We start from the raw sequence: 15382 nt of genomic DNA on the forward strand, positions 1-15382 counted from the left end.
GTAGCTGGGAGACATAGAGATGATAAATACTGAAGATGATAATATTCCAGATACCCTGACTTGAGCATTATATATTATACACATGTAAAAAAAGTACTCATATGAACCCCATAAATATGTAAGATATTATGTATCAATAAAATAAAAAAATAAGGAAAATAGGTCTCTTTCAATTTAGAAGATAGGGACGTACACATATACAAAGAGACAGAGAGAGAGGGGGAGAGCAAGAGAGAGCATGAACTTTATCATCTACCTGAAAATAATCATTACAGAAAACAGTTTGCCTCTTGATATAACTTGCTGAAGGACCAAAACTTACCATTCCTGGTGGATGGCAAAGGCCTGCCTCAGGTGGCCCCTTTATGCCTATTCTCAGGACAGTAAACATGTACTGCTTGGTTGGTTTACTTTTTACCAGTGTGAAATGTCACTGAAAATCAGTGACTTTGCTCATAGAGTCTGCTGTTTCTGTGCCTCATAGTCTGACCCCCTTGAATCATCTGTAGCCTCTACCAGGCCACCTGGCTCTGCCCTTGGAGAATGTTGTGGATGGACAATGCTATCTCGAGTTCGAGAGCATATTTTCTTCATGGAGCTCTGGTCTCGGACTCTGTAGATCAATGGACAGTCAGGAAGGCCCTGTGAAACAGGGTCAATATTGAGACACTGGTCACCTTCTCTATTGTCAGACCATCACTTGACAATAAACTGGAGAAATGACTTCATTTTAAATATGAATTAAGCAAAAGGTGGTATATCTAGAAAACGGAATATTATTCAGCCATAGAAAGGAATGAAGTTCTGATACATACTACAACATGGAGGAACCTTGAAAACATTATGCTAAGTGAAAGAAGACAGTCAGGGTCAGGCATGGTGGCTCACGCCTGTAATCCCAGCACTTTGGGAGGCCAAGGTGGGCAGATCACCTGAGGTTGGAAGTTTGAGACCAGTCTGGCCAGCTTGGTGAAACCCGTCTCTACTAAAAATACAAAAATTAGCTGGATGTGGTGGCAGGTCCCTGTAATCACAGCTACTTGGGAAACTGAGGCAGGAGAATCACTTGAACCCGGGAGGCAGAGGTTGCAGTGAGCCGAGATCATGCCATTGCACTCTAGCCTGGGTGACAGAGTGAGACCCTGTCTCAAAAAAAAAAAAAAAAAAAAAGAAAAGAAAAGAAAAGACAGTCACAAAAGACCATATATTGTCCAATTCCATTTGTATGAAATGTGTGGAACAGGCAAATCCACAGAGACAGGCAGTAAGTTAGAGAATGCCAGGGGCTGGGGGAGGGGGGAAATAAAGAGTGACTGCTAATGGATATGGGGTTTCTTTTTGGAGTAATGAAATATTCTAGTGGTGACGGCTACACAACTCAGCGAGTATAGTCATCCCTCAGTATATGCAGGGGATTGGTTCCAGGACCACCATCCCCCTGGTAAATCTGCACATACTTACGTCCCAAAGTCAGTCCTGAGGAACTCACTTGTACAAAAAGTCAACCCTCAGTGTACAGAGGTTTTGCATCCCTTGAATGCTGTATTTTCAATCCACGTTTGGTTAAAAGAAAGGGAACCATGTGGTTCAAACCCATGCTGTTCAAGGATCAACTGCATACTAAAAATTACTGAACTATATACTTTAAAGGGGTGAATTGTATGGTATGTGATTTATATCTCAATTTCACATACACACATCTACCTGTCTAGCTATCTATGCAAGAATGGGCATTCAAGTCAATAAATGTCTTAATGCAAGATTCTATGCTAGGCTTGGCCAGGCACGGTGGCTCATGCCTGTAATCTCAGCACTTTGGGAGGCTGAGATGGGAGATCACCTGAGGTCAGGAGTTCGAGACAAGCCTGGCCAACATGGCGAAACCGCATCTCTACTAAAAATACAAAAATTAACTGGGCGTGGTGGCGCAAGCCTGTAATCCCAGCTACTTAGGAGCCTGAGGCAGGAGGATCGCTTGAACCCAGGAGGCAGAGGCTGCGGTGAGCCGAGATCATGCCATTGCACTCCAGCCTGGGCAACAGAGCAAGAAAACACCTCAGGAAAAAAAAAAAAAAATTCTATGCTAGGCTCTTTCCCTCTATGGGAGACTAATTTTTGTTCTCTTGTGTGGTAAGAGGTTGCCACTGCACAGGACATGGCCTTGATTGTAGAGTGTAGCTTAGTGAATGTAAAATCTCTCCAGTGCTGGAAAAGTAGACTCCAGTTGAAATCCAATGTATGATTGGATTTCATACATACATTCATATGGTTTGTGATGAGTTCGTTTTGCAACATTTTATTGGAGAAGAAAAACCTGGTGCTAATATTTTGTCCCCTTCATGGCTAACAGGTTGGGAATTGATCCAGTAGGGCAGAGCACATTGATTGAATGAATGACTTGAGGAAAATCTATCTGATTCACCCGAAGCTGGCCACTTTCTCTTACTTTCACAACAGGAGGAAATGTGTTGCGACAGGGCACCAGCAGACTGCATTCCCATGCAGTAAAGATTTAATATTTATGGAAAAATCACCCCATTTCCTGTCAGCACAAATGGAAGGGCTTTCTTATTTGGAAATAACAGTTTGAAAAGAATTTCTATTTATCTTGAGTTAAAAGGATGTTTTGTTTTTTTTTTCCAGCATTACTTAACTTCAGAGAGTTTAGCTCATGGCTGAAATGTGTGAGCAGGGGAATAACTGCCCCGGCAGGTCAAGTGAGACTCTTCCAGGAAGTCAGCCAGGATTACTGAGCATGTGCTAGGAGCCCTACATGCGGCAGGGCGGTGGCAGTGGCAGGGGTGGGTCACAAAAGAAAACGTAAGATTTAGGGCTTGTTCTCAGAGTGATAAGGCATGCATCTTTATTTATTTTATTTTTTTTATTTTTTTTATTTTTTTTATTTTTTTTTGAGACGGAGTCTCACTCTGCCACCCAGGCTGGAGTGCAGTGGCCGGATCTCAGCTCCCTGCAAGCTCCGCCTCCCGGGTTCACGCCATTCTCCTGCCTCAGCCTCCCGAGTAGCTGGGACTACAGGCGCCCGCCACCTCGCCCAGCTAGTTTTTTGTATTTTTTAGTAGAGACGGGGTTTCACTGTGTCAGCCAGGATGGTCTCGATCTCCTGACCTCGTGATCCGCCCGTCTCGGCCTCCCAAAGTGCTGGGATTACAGGCGTGAGCCCCCGCGCCCGGCAGGCATGCATCTTTAAAAGGCATGCAGTATCCAAGCTGAAAACCTCCTGGAGTGTCCCAGGAACCCCCTCCCCCACCCGTCCTCAGGGATCAGAAGTGCCCAGGGCCGCTGCAGCTTTTTCAGAGACAGAGGGCGAATTGCAGTTTAGAAATGGCTGGGATTCAACAGCAGAGAGACACAGCCGGCCTGGACAAGTTACCACCGAGTGCAGTAAGGGATGGAGTTCCCGGACTGGCAACTATTCTGGGCACCAAAATGATGTCCCCAGAGTAGTCCTTTCTCCTCTCCAGAACCCAGCGCATCAGGGCATCAGAAGGACTCCTGTGTCTGCTTTCTCAGGGACTCAGAGCAGCACCCTTCCCCTTCCTGCTCTTCCCTCCCAGCTCCCATCCCGGGCTCTGCTTACCTCTTCTTTTACCACTATAGACATAAAAGGGGTGATCATGCCCCTTCTTCTAAATGATTGATTCCAGGGTGCCCCACCTACCCTACAGAGGTGATCTTCAATAATTCCAAGCTAATTTTCATGACCTTCTCTTGGGGGAGCAGAAAAAGAGTTTAATCTTTGGCGGTGTCTCTCAGTGCACAAAGGTAATCCAGGGCCAGATGTGGTAGCTCACACTTGTAATCCCAGCACTTTGGGAGGCCAAGGCAGGAGGATCACTTGAGACCAAGAGTTCAGGACTAGCCTAGGCAACACAGTAAGACCTCACTTCTACTAAAAATTTAAAAAATTAGCTGGATATGGTGGTGCGGGTCTATAGTCCCAGCTATTTGGGGGGCTGAAGCAGGGGGACCACTAGAGCCCAGGTGTTGGAAGCTGCAGTGCTGCAGTGAGCTATGATCACACTCCACGGCACTCCAGCCTGGGCGACAGAGCAAGACTCTGTCTCAAAACAAACAAACAACAACAAAAACACAATAATTTTGGACCCACAGTATTAAACAGGCAAGTAATGGGCACACACAGTAAATGTCCCAAGTTCAAGAGAGATTTTTGGTGATTACTAGAAAGAAGTCGACTTTGGTTCTTAAGGAATGGGTAGTCAAGGTGAGAAATTTATCTTTGTTTGCTATTGTTACTGAAGGCTTTGTTCACTTTTTTCCAGCCTTGTTTGTTTCTTTGACTTTAAGCATGTGATTTGATTGTACTGTCTGATTTAATTGCAAGATTATAATAATATGTCCTTTTCTATTTCAAACCAGTAGTCAGCTTATAAGTTTTATTTTATTTTTTTGAGACAGAGTCTCACTTCATCGCCCAGGCTGGAGTGCAGTGGCGCTATCTTGGCTCACTGCAACTTCCGCCTCCCAGGTTCAAGCAATTCTCCTGCTTCAGTCTCCCAAGTAGCTGGGATTACAGGCACGTACTACCATGCCTGGCTAATTTTTGTATTTTTTACCAGAGATGGGGTTTCACCATGTTGGTCAGGCTGGTCTTGAACTCCTGAGCTCAAATGATCCACCCACCTCAGCCTCCCAAAGTGCTGGGATAATAGGCATGAGCCACCACACCAGCCAGTTTAAACATTTTTAAATAATATTTTCTACTACAGACTAATTTTAGCTTAATCATGAGGGAAACAGAAGTTTTTGGGCTCATTCCGACCCATTCTCCATTTGAAAGACTGACCCTGCTAATCCACTTGTATCTGCCGACCTAGCTGATGGTGGTAGACAGACAGACAAGTGAGTCTCTACACCCTAGCCAGCCTGACTCCTGGAATCTGGGTTGTGCCGCTGCTGGACATTGCAACTACCTCCAGCAATCTTCTCTAGCTTTTGGGTTCTTAGTAAGTCACACCGAAGATGGCATCTCAAGCTACCTTGGCTCTATTTTGTCCTTGTGATTCCACCTGGTTGGCCTCTCGATGAGTGTTTAACTTGGAGGGGTCTATGTTGAAAAATGGCACCATCCAAAGGTCAGCAGGATAATTTCTGTTCTGGGCACAGTATTACCAGGCTAAGGATATGAAACTTTCCCCAGGGCCTAGGACATGGCACGTGCTCCAGGGAAAATGGGAGCATTTTGTTCCTTTGGATGCAGTGATGCTGCGCTGAGGAGTCTGCCACCATGGACAGGCTGCCTCCTCGTCTGTTTCACACCTGAATGTGATTGCTTCCTGGACCTCGTGGCTTCCCGCCTTGGGGAGGATATGGTGCCAGCTCCAGCAGATGGACTTGCTTGTAGTTTGCCAACTAGTCAGGTGGAGGGAGTTAGGGCTGGTGCCCATCCAGCCCAGCGGAAATGAACTGGTACAGAAATTCCTCCCGAAAAGGGAAACTTCAGAGTGGCCTTGCAAATGCAAACTTCATAAACTATTTTAATGGGTCCATAGCAAAACACAAAGCTGCAGGCATCTTGGAAACAGGGATAGAATTTGGAATTTTGGAGCCTGATGTGGCCTGGATAGGTAAGGTGGAAGGGAGAGAAGAGTTGTTAGCAGAAAGAACTGATACAGTAAATCTGAAGATGACCCATACTCTTTGACCCCATCCCAGAAGATATAGAGATGCTTAAATAAATAAAATCCAGAAAGAGAAACCGATCATCCAAATATAGGAGAGTAGAAAGAGGATGAAGAGGCCGGGCGTGGTAGCTCACGCCTGTAATCCTGGCACTTTGGGAGGTTGAGGCGGGCGATCGTGAGGTCAAGAGATCAAGACCATCCTGGCCACCACGGTGAAACCCCATCTCTACTAACAACACAGAAATTAGCTGGGCATGGTGGCGTGTGCCTGTAGTCCCAGCTACTTGGGAGGCTGAGGCAGGAGAATCCTATGAACCTGGGAGGCAGAGGTTGCAGTGAGCCAGTATGGCACCACTGCACTCCAGCCTTGCAACAGAACGAGACTCTGTCTCAAAAAAAAAAAAAAAAAGGATGAAGACTCGTGGGTAGTGAGCCTAATTCTAATGCTCAAATTACTTCTGGCCACGTGACTAGAAGCCTGGGTAAGTGTCCCTTTTTACCTTTGTAAAGGGGGACACCTTCACTCCTCTGACAGACATTGCATGCTAATGTCTCAAACATGAGGTGAGGTGCAGGAGTTACAGAGGTAAAAGGTGCCATCCTTAACCCCGAATGGTCTTACCATCTAAGGCTGAGGTTCTAAAACCAGTATGCCTAAGAATCACCTGTATATCTTTTTTAACGTATGGATTCCCAGCACAACACGGTGCCTATCATTAATAATACTGTATTGTGCACTTAAAAATTTAAGACAGCACATCTCATGTTGTGTTCTTACCACAATAAAAATGAAGTTATTTATGCTTTTAAAAAATAATGAAGTATGGATTCGCAGGCCTCACCCCAGACATTCTGATTCAGGAGGCCTGGGAATCTGCATGTGAACATGCACCCCTGCCCTGGGTGATTCTGGCACAGGGAAGACCACAGATGCCACTTTGAGGATCTGGCCCTATAAGGGTGTGATGAGGACACATTGATGGAAGTTTCTGACTCCTCAGAAGAAAAATGCACTAGAAATTTAATAAGACCCCTGTAATTATTATAATGTATAAGCCAATAGTTTCCTCTTCATTTTAGAAGCACAACTTTGTTGCTAAAACCTTACATTTTCTCAGCAATGTTTGGGACTTCTTCCAAACCAGCTTAGAGAGATTCCACATGTCTATATAAAAGGGTGTTTTTATTTCCTGATCTTTATGGGCAAATAATCTCCATGAAAATTTTCCTAAATCATCCTAGTCTTGTTAAAAATGACAAGTGTGGCAGGGCAGGGTGGCTCACACCTATAATTGCAGCACTTTGGGAGGCTGAGGAGGGAGGATCACTTGAGGTGAGGAATTCGAGACCAGCCTGGGCAATGTGGTGAAACCCCGTCTCTACTAAAAATACAAAAATTAGCCGGCTGTGGTGGTGCGTGCCTATAGTCCCAGCTACTCAGGAAGCTGAGGCAGGAGAATCGCTTCACACTGGGAGGCGGAGGTTGCAGTGAGCTGAGATCGTGCCACTGCACTCCAGCCTGGCAACAGAGCCAGACTGTCTCAAAAAATAAAAATAAAAAAATAAAAGAAAAATAGCCAGGCATGGTGGCTGACACCTGTAATCCTAGCTACTCAGGAGGCTGAGGTGGGACAATCACTTGAACACAGGACTTGGAGGTTGCAGTGAGCCATGATTGCACAATGATCTTGCCACTGCACTCTAGCATGGGTGACAGAGATCCTGTCTCAAAAAAAAAAAAGACAAGAGTTGTTACAGAAACCTTTCCAACATCCTAAGAAAGAGTACATTAAAAGGGCTGTGCCATCACTGGAGAGACTTCCAGTTCCTCCTCTCTGTTCACATACATAGAGAGCCTGCAGCTTCCCCTCAGTCACTGGCTCACCTGAGATTTCTGCAGGGATGGTTTCATTGAAAACGAGGCAGTGTGTGTAAAATGCCTGCAACACAGTAGGTAGCCAGTAATTTTCTGCTGCAATTAAAAACACACAATACAAAATGTACCAAAAATATGAATCAAGAAGGCTTGATAACAGAGGCTTTTTTCAACCATATTTGTCTCAATATGGAAATTCTGAGACAAATATGGAAATTTGTAATATGGAAATTCTGAAGTAACAAAGGGGAATTAAAAGTTGAACTCAGTTTTGTTATACTTTTGCATAAGGGTTCCTTACATGTACCTCAAAAGCAGTGACTTGCGAGAGGAGGCTGCAGGCTGTGTGATGGCTGTGCTCAGCTAGGCACCTTTCCATCACCTCAAATCCAAGAAAGAAACTCTAAAAGCCTAGGAATCTGGTTTCAGTACAAGCTTCTGCCTCCGGGACAATCACTGTCGGTTTCACATGCAGACAATAGCGAGTGAATGCAAAGAAGTGGTACTTTCCCACCTGCATTTAGAAAAAGAAAGAAAGTAAATCTACTCCCCTCCTTTTTTGGGAACATGGACTGGCCCGTTGTGGTTGCTGGTGTGCTGAACTAGTAAGTAAAGCGAGGAGAGGAGGCGTGAGAGAGTGTGCCTGCCCTCCGCACACGGCGCTGGTTTCCGGAGTGCGTCTCTAGAGGGATGCACGTTGCCGTAGCGGAGCTTCAGAGAGAAGCCTGGTATGTAACCCAGGCGGGCGGGAGCCTCAGTCTGTCCGGCTGAGGTCTGGCATCTACAAAGCCTCTTGGCCGTGTTCTGAACTTGAAGCCTGGAGGAGTTCTCTGCTCAGCACAGCCAAGGAACAGAATTAGAAGAAAAGGAACCCTGGCCTAAGGTAAAGCGGGAATTGCACAAGGTGACCTATGTCCTTCGCTTTGCGAGGCAGATGTGAGATTTCTGGCTTCCTTCGTGAGGTCGGAGGCCGCTCGGATCCTCCAAATGTGGTGGTTGGATGCTGGCGACAGAAGTCACTTTCATTGCCCTGAAATACATTTATGGAAACTTTTTGTTTTCCTGATGATACAAAAGAAACGACAGGAGCTTTTGTTCATCGATACAGAACTAGACTGAAGAGCAGGAAAGGCTGGATATTTATTTCACTGAGAAGTGTAGTGCGTTGACCTTTTAAACAAGGCTTATGTTTTTTTAGGCTGCTACCCGCAAGATTGAAAGGAGACTGTGGTTTTCAGACTTTGGGGTTGTTTTGTTTTGTCTGTGGTTTGTAGAGCTCTGTGAAATTTACATTTGAGTCCTGTTTGGGGGATTTGGTGGTGGAAGTGGCACGTGGGAATAAGTAGATTTAGCTGTTACTGTACATTTATGAGATTTTTTTTTTTCTTTAAGAAATTCCCAATGAATGAAAATAAGGAAGCAAAACGTTTGGGTGTTTTATTGCAGCTCTAGGTTGAAAGAGCTTGATAATTGCCTCTCTTTCCATTTTTGATATTCAGTAAAAGAAATCTAGAGATTCTGGCCTTTATAGTGAAAATAGTTTTCCTAAAAAACCTAATTATTAATCAAATCATGCTGTAAAGAGTTCTTTGGGAAAAGTGTTTTAAAATGTGCTATACTAGAATGAAAGAAGAAATGGGACAAGAAAGTTATCTCAGCTGTGAAAGAAATAGACTTATGATGTTGGAAAAGAAAAATAAAAACAAAAACGTGAGTTTGGCCGTAACCCAGCAGGAGTGTGGTGGCTGTAGCAGCTTCATTTGTCACGTAACTGAGATTGGTGACTTAAAAGAATATTGAGCCTGTTTTTTCCCTGAGACAGCCTCATGAGGAATGTTGAGAGGATGTGAAGTTATTTAGATTACCAAAACAGGTTCTGACAAGTAAGTGAAAATAACTCATTAAAATATAATTGTCGCCATTCTATAAATGGATCAAAAGGCTTGTTGAGTCACTGTGTGCTTATAGAATAGGTGAATTTGCCACGGCTCATTGGTATAAATTACTTTTGAGAAGGCTTTTTAAGACTAAGCGTGAGGCCTTGCCAAGCATCCCTTATAACACTTAGAATGAATGTTTTGACCAATGTTTTCAAGGGGGTTGTCTAAGCATTTTCATGTGTCAGTGAGTCTAATACTCGCATCAGTGGCTTATCCTGTAGGCCTAGGGAATATTATATCATGACAACAGAAGTCTGCAGGTTTTTCTCTTTAACTAAACAGTAGCTCATCTAAAAGGACAGAAAGTGAACCACTCAGTTATTGCAACCTGACTTTCTGGAGGGGTGGTCATGATTTTGGCTCCCGTAGACCAGGGTTCTCAACCTCAGCATTATTGACGTTTTGGATGGGATTATAGTTTGTTGCAGGGGGCTGTCTATGGGATGTCTAGTAGCATCCTTGATCTCTACACACCAGGTGACTCACTGCCCAGCTGTGAGAACCAGAAATGTCTTCAGACACTGTTAAATGTTCCCTGTGGGCAAAACTGCCCCTGGTTGGGAACCAGTGCTCGAGGGAAACCACCTTGGAGCCTACTGCTGCCAATGACAGGGAAGGGGCTCTGAGAGGAGGCTGGAGTCCTAGGGAGGTCTGGCGGGGTCCAAGGAACAGTGGCAGGACAAGTGTTTTTGCCTGACCATTTGGTTTTTATTTTGTTTGGGTTTTGTTTGAAATCACATCTTGGGAATGGGGGATCAGATTCAAGGACTGCTGTGGATATACATTCTTCTGCCCCCTTTTCCTTCTGTGCCCTTGTGGGGCTTATTTTATACAGTGCTACGATTGGTATAGAAGTCAGACTTCTCTCAGTTGAATTCTAAAGTGCATTCTGGGGATAGCCTATTTTTTCTTTTTTTAAAAAGAAGCTAAGTGATCCATTTTATAAAGCAAATAGTTACCCATACTTTTCCCTTCTGTAAATACAGGTTTTTTTGTTGTTGCTGTTGTTGTTTGTTTGTTTGTAATGTGGGCTTTTAGTAAATCTGGCCACGCCTGTTAGTTTTTTTTCTTCTGGAATCTGCAACTGAATGCTTTCATTTCTTTTCTCTTTTCCCCCTCTGTACCAGTGGGTCTCAAAGTGTTTTGATTTTTTTAGGAATTGGGCCTTGTTTTGTGAGTGCAATTGAAGAATCACAGCTTTTTTTCCAATTTACAGATAATGATGAAGTCAATGGCAGGGATTTTTTTCTGTTTAAAATTTTTCTTACACCTTTAGCATTAATGCTACTGCTTGTTTACTCTTAAAGGTTTACAGATTACAAAATGCATGAAGCTGTGTATGCCACTTTTTCTTGGTGTTTCTCCAAGAATATAGTACATTGCTCTGAGCACCATGACTTCCAGGAGCTACCACCACCATCCAAACCAGATGAGATGTACCACTCCATAGAAGAGACTCTCAAGCCCAGCGGGGGTAGAGGCAGCGCTTAGCATTGGCTGAACAGATAGGGAAACACCTTGACTTATTGGAGTCTATTCTTGGTGACAGATCTGGACTGGCCCATAATATTATCAGAGAGCTGTGGTTTCTGCTTTTGATTGCAAAGCAAATCGTGCATTTATCTCCACCTGGAGGTACCAATGTGACACATACCATGTGCTCTCTAATTAACATTCCTTCGTTATTAAAATTCCCCCTCTCCCCCCATTCAGTAGACCAAAGATCCATGAGTGCAGCAAATGTGAGCATTATAGGTCTGTGTGCCCCCAGGAGGTAGCACAGTGCCTGCTCATACTGTTTGCTCAGTTGTTGATGAACAGACAAATGAATGCCAATGATTTCTATGGAAAGACCACCCAGGAGCTTAGTCAGCAAGCTCACATGTCTGCACCCTGTATCCATATAGCCCATTCTCTGTAATTTTTTTTTTTTGAGAGGACAAATCCGGTCCCCATCCAAGCAGGTTTTAATGTCTAAGGGGCTACCAGAAAACTCTTTGAAGGATGCAGGAAAAGTGGGTCTGTGGGTTGTAGAATTTGGGCCTTCATAAGGCCCAGAAATTAAATTTCTACTCTTATTGTAAACCCCATGGGTTAATGCCACTTCATGGTTTCGATAAGATAAAGAGCACAGTAACTGTAGGGTCTGACCCAAAGGCAAGGTATTTACCACCTCTTTAAGAAAATTCTCCAGTTGAAAGAAAGAGCTTATGATCAGAAGTGATCTGTGTGTCCTGTGGTGAATCAGGTGGTGCTGCCCAGAGAACCTACCTGGTTCTCTGAACCAGGTTATCAGGGCAAGGGGGGGTGCAGATGGGGCAGATGTCTTGAAATTGGACGTTTCCGGACTGTGCAGAATGTAAAGATGCTGTAGTGAGAGACATATAAGCCAAAGATCCTCTCAATCTCTTGCTTTGGTTCACACACCAACCCCAGCGCCATGGGTTTTTTTGTTTTATTTTCTAAGACGGAGTCTTGCTCTGTCACCCAGGCTGGAGTGCAGTGGTACAATCTTGGCTCACTGCAACCTCCACTTCCCGGGTTCAAGCAAATCTCCTGCTTCACCCGAGTAGCTGGGATTACAGGTATGTGCCACCATGCCCAGCTAATTTTTTTTTTTTTATTTTAGTAGAGATGAGGTTTCACCATGTTGGCCAGGCTGGTCTCAAACTCCTGACCTCAAGTGATCCACCTGCCTCGGCCTCCCAAAGTGCTGGGATTACAGGCGTGAGCCACCGCACCTGGCCTAGCTCCATGTTACTAAGCAGAACCCTGGGAATGAGCAAGTGTGAGCCTTTCTTTGCCTTAAGCTGCAGAGGCTTAAGGTGCGGCCTTTGTGGGGAGGGAACCTTCATCAAAGAGGAAACAAACCCTGCTGCTTTATTATTCGCCAAGCCTGCAGTGTTTTTAGCAAATACGTGTTTGTGCCCTCCTCAGCATTGCTGGTTCACACTGAGGCCATTTGTTGCTCATAAACACTAGATGAAGCAAAAATACTTGTTTACACTTAAGACTGCTTTTATCTTCCCTTACTGCTGAATAGTAATTTTTACTAGATTGTCTTAGTTCTGTGCAGCTGGTTCCTTGCATCTGTGCTCATATCCGTATACCTTGTCCAAGTAAACATACTTGAAAAGATAGAGAATTGTGCTTTGTGAAGTTTAGAACATCCTCTAACAGAGTTTAAGCTGAGCTTTCTGCTTTGTTTTGGCAACTTGTTTAGGATGCCAAACGTGTCTGGTCTGGCGACAGATGAAAGAAGACGTTGGTCCTTATGTAACCAAGTTTAGGGAATAAGTTGGGGGTGGGGTGGATTCCCAGGTTTCCTTTGTGTTTTGTAAAGAATTTTAAAGCATAAGGAAAAAATGTGTTTGGGTTTTTGTTTGGCCTTTAAACCTTGGAATTTTGGAAAAGCTATTGAAATACCTTCTCCTGGCTTATGCAGCCCTCTGAGATTAAGTTTCTGATTACCTACATCTTCCCTCCTCTTTCATTCTAGCCCGCTAGCCTTCTTTATGCCCCTCAAACACAGACGCTGTCCATATCTGGGCTTTCACTGCTCCCTGAGCCTGGAACGTTCTTCCTCCAGATCTTGGCTTCCTTCTCATTATTCAACCTGCCTGTTTTGCCTTGGAGAGGTATCCTCTGATCACCTAGCTTAAGTTGCTTTCACCTGCCCAACCCCTAGGCCATCTTCTCTCCCCTGGTTCTGTTTTAGGTTCTTCATGGCACTGTCCCCCCACTATCTGGAATTCTTATATGCTTGTATCCATAACTATTATCTGTCACTCATTGCAAGAATGTATGCTTATGACAGGGACTATTATATCCCCGAAACTAAAACATCATCTGATAGAAGCTTGGTGCCCAATAAGAGAATGAGTGGATGGATAGAAGGATGGATGAATGGGAGGGAAAAGGAGAGGGAGAGAAGGAGAGGGGAAGGGAGTGGGGTTGACTACCGAGTAAATTTCTACTCTCTTTTAAGTCTAAGAACTTCTCTCCTGTGATTCCTCTTTGACTCCCCAAGACAGTAGCCTTGGGGAATTTTCTCCCCACACCCACCTCACTTTGTACATTACACTAACCGTCTTATCCAGTTACAGTCCCCTGTTTGCTAAGCTCTGCATACTAAGCTCTTTAGGACAGGAATGTGTAATAAAGGTGGTTATGGTTGTAATTATTGTTTGTTCTTACCGCCTTAGCACTTTATAAGCATACTTCATCGAAGTCCTTTCATCAACTCTGTGGCTTGAGTATCACTCTCGTCTTTATTTTGCAAGTAAGTAAACTGAGGCCCAGAGCAGTTGCTGAAAGGCATACAGATGGTTACTGCAGGGCCAGGAACTGAATACAGATTTCTTCTTGGTAGCGCAGATTATACAGCCTTTCTTTTCTCCTCATCAGGTGCCCAGTGCCTGACTCACAGGTTCATCTCAGGCTTTTGCCAAATGAATGAAACCTAAGACCTCACCTCCTCCCTTCTCATCCCTATTATTTGAGCTTATACATATTATTTATACTATTTGTAATATTAAAATATAAACATAAACATGAGCCTATTGGTTCATAATCCAGTGACATCTCTGAGAATAGCTAGCTGCTGTATCTTAAGTCACTTATTTTTATTTTTTTAGAAACAGGGTCTCGCTCTGTTGTCCAGGCTGCAGCACAGTGGCACAGTCATAACTTACTGCAGCCTCAAACTCCTGGGCTGCAGAGATTCCCTGCCTCAGTCTCCTGAGTTTCTGGGATTACAGGTGCATGCCATCATGCCCAGCTAATTATTTTTATTATTATTTTTTAGAGACAGGGTCTCACTATGTTCCCCAGGCTGGTCTCTAACTCCTGGCCTCAAGTGGTCCTCCTGCCTTGGCCTCCTGAAGTGCTGGGATTACAGGCATGAGGCACCACACCCAGCCTATGTCATTTTTCTTTCTTTCTTTTTTTTTTTTTTAACTGTTAGGACTTCATTGATTGCTTAAACTCTCTCATTCATCTTATGCAAACAAATCTATTAGTCAAAAGTTAAACAGCTGCTGAGTCACATGGGTATATTTTAACCCAGGGTTACAATTGGCAGCCCTAGGAATGAGTTCTCCTTTCTTTAGCGCCCACGATGGCACTGATTTCCCCTAGAACATGAAACTTACACTGCGGAAACCACCATGACAACTATAGGTAGAAATTTCAAGCAGAAAAGACTAGGAAAATGCCTAAAAATTTAAACCTGACAGTGTTCTTCTACATTTTTTATATAATCCAGTGCTACTCATCACCTGCCTTGACACCAGTGTTTGTGAGTTTGATTGGCCCCAGGATGTTCCATTGCAGAGCAGAAAGCCAAGATCAGAAGCCCTCGTTGACATATAAATGCAATGCCCTAAACTGGCTTGGAGCTCTGACTCCGTGGAGCCAATTCTAAAATGATTAAGACTTCTGTCTATAGACAGTTGAGGTGGAGATTGTTTACTATGGCCCTGCCCAGAAGCTTCAGCAGCTGAGGGTGTACCCTCTGCAGTGGGACTCTTCAGGCATGAGCCTGAGGCCTGTGGTGGCCTCTTGGGATGGAGTCCCTCGTTGTCTTACAGCTTGAACTTTCCAGCACAGGACAACTCCTGATGACAGCTCCAACAGGGCAGAGGCTGCAGCCTTGCCGGACTGGTCTGTCAAAGCTTTCCTTGGCACATAATCCAGTTTCACCCAGGTTTGGGGGTAACCCAGATGGTTCCTTTTTTCCTGGGTTGGAGGTGAGCTAAGCAGGGAGGTAGTACCCACAGGTTATTTGTGGATGTCAAAAACTCAAAAGGCCCTCAGCATTGAGGGTAGGACCAGTGAGAAGTGCTCAGCCATGGCATGTATGAGGGATCTGTGGGCGAACCCCGATGTGTCATTTGGCTCGT

The 15382-nt window shown here is 44.4% G+C and overlaps 1 protein-coding gene across 27 annotated transcripts in view; it reads left to right on the top strand.

The window, feature by feature from the left end:
* Positions 1-15382, top strand: part of ABLIM1 (actin binding LIM protein 1) — a 230778-nt gene that overhangs the window by 121445 nt on the left and 93951 nt on the right. Inside the window, exon 1 of one of the 27 annotated variants that reach the window (XM_009215406.4) lies at positions 7415-8422. The exons of 23 other annotated variants lie outside the window; for them this stretch is intronic. The gene's annotated coding sequence lies outside the window, so the exon portion shown is untranslated. Of the gene's footprint in view, positions 1-7414; positions 8423-15382 lie in introns of those variants that run through there. 3 more of the 27 variants (XM_009215413.4, XM_017944356.3, XM_003904279.3) reach the window with 3 other exon arrangements.

This window comes from Papio anubis, chromosome 11 (assembly GCF_008728515.1).
Source record: "Papio anubis isolate 15944 chromosome 11, Panubis1.0, whole genome shotgun sequence".
Classification (NCBI taxonomy): domain Eukaryota; kingdom Metazoa; phylum Chordata; class Mammalia; order Primates; family Cercopithecidae; genus Papio; species Papio anubis.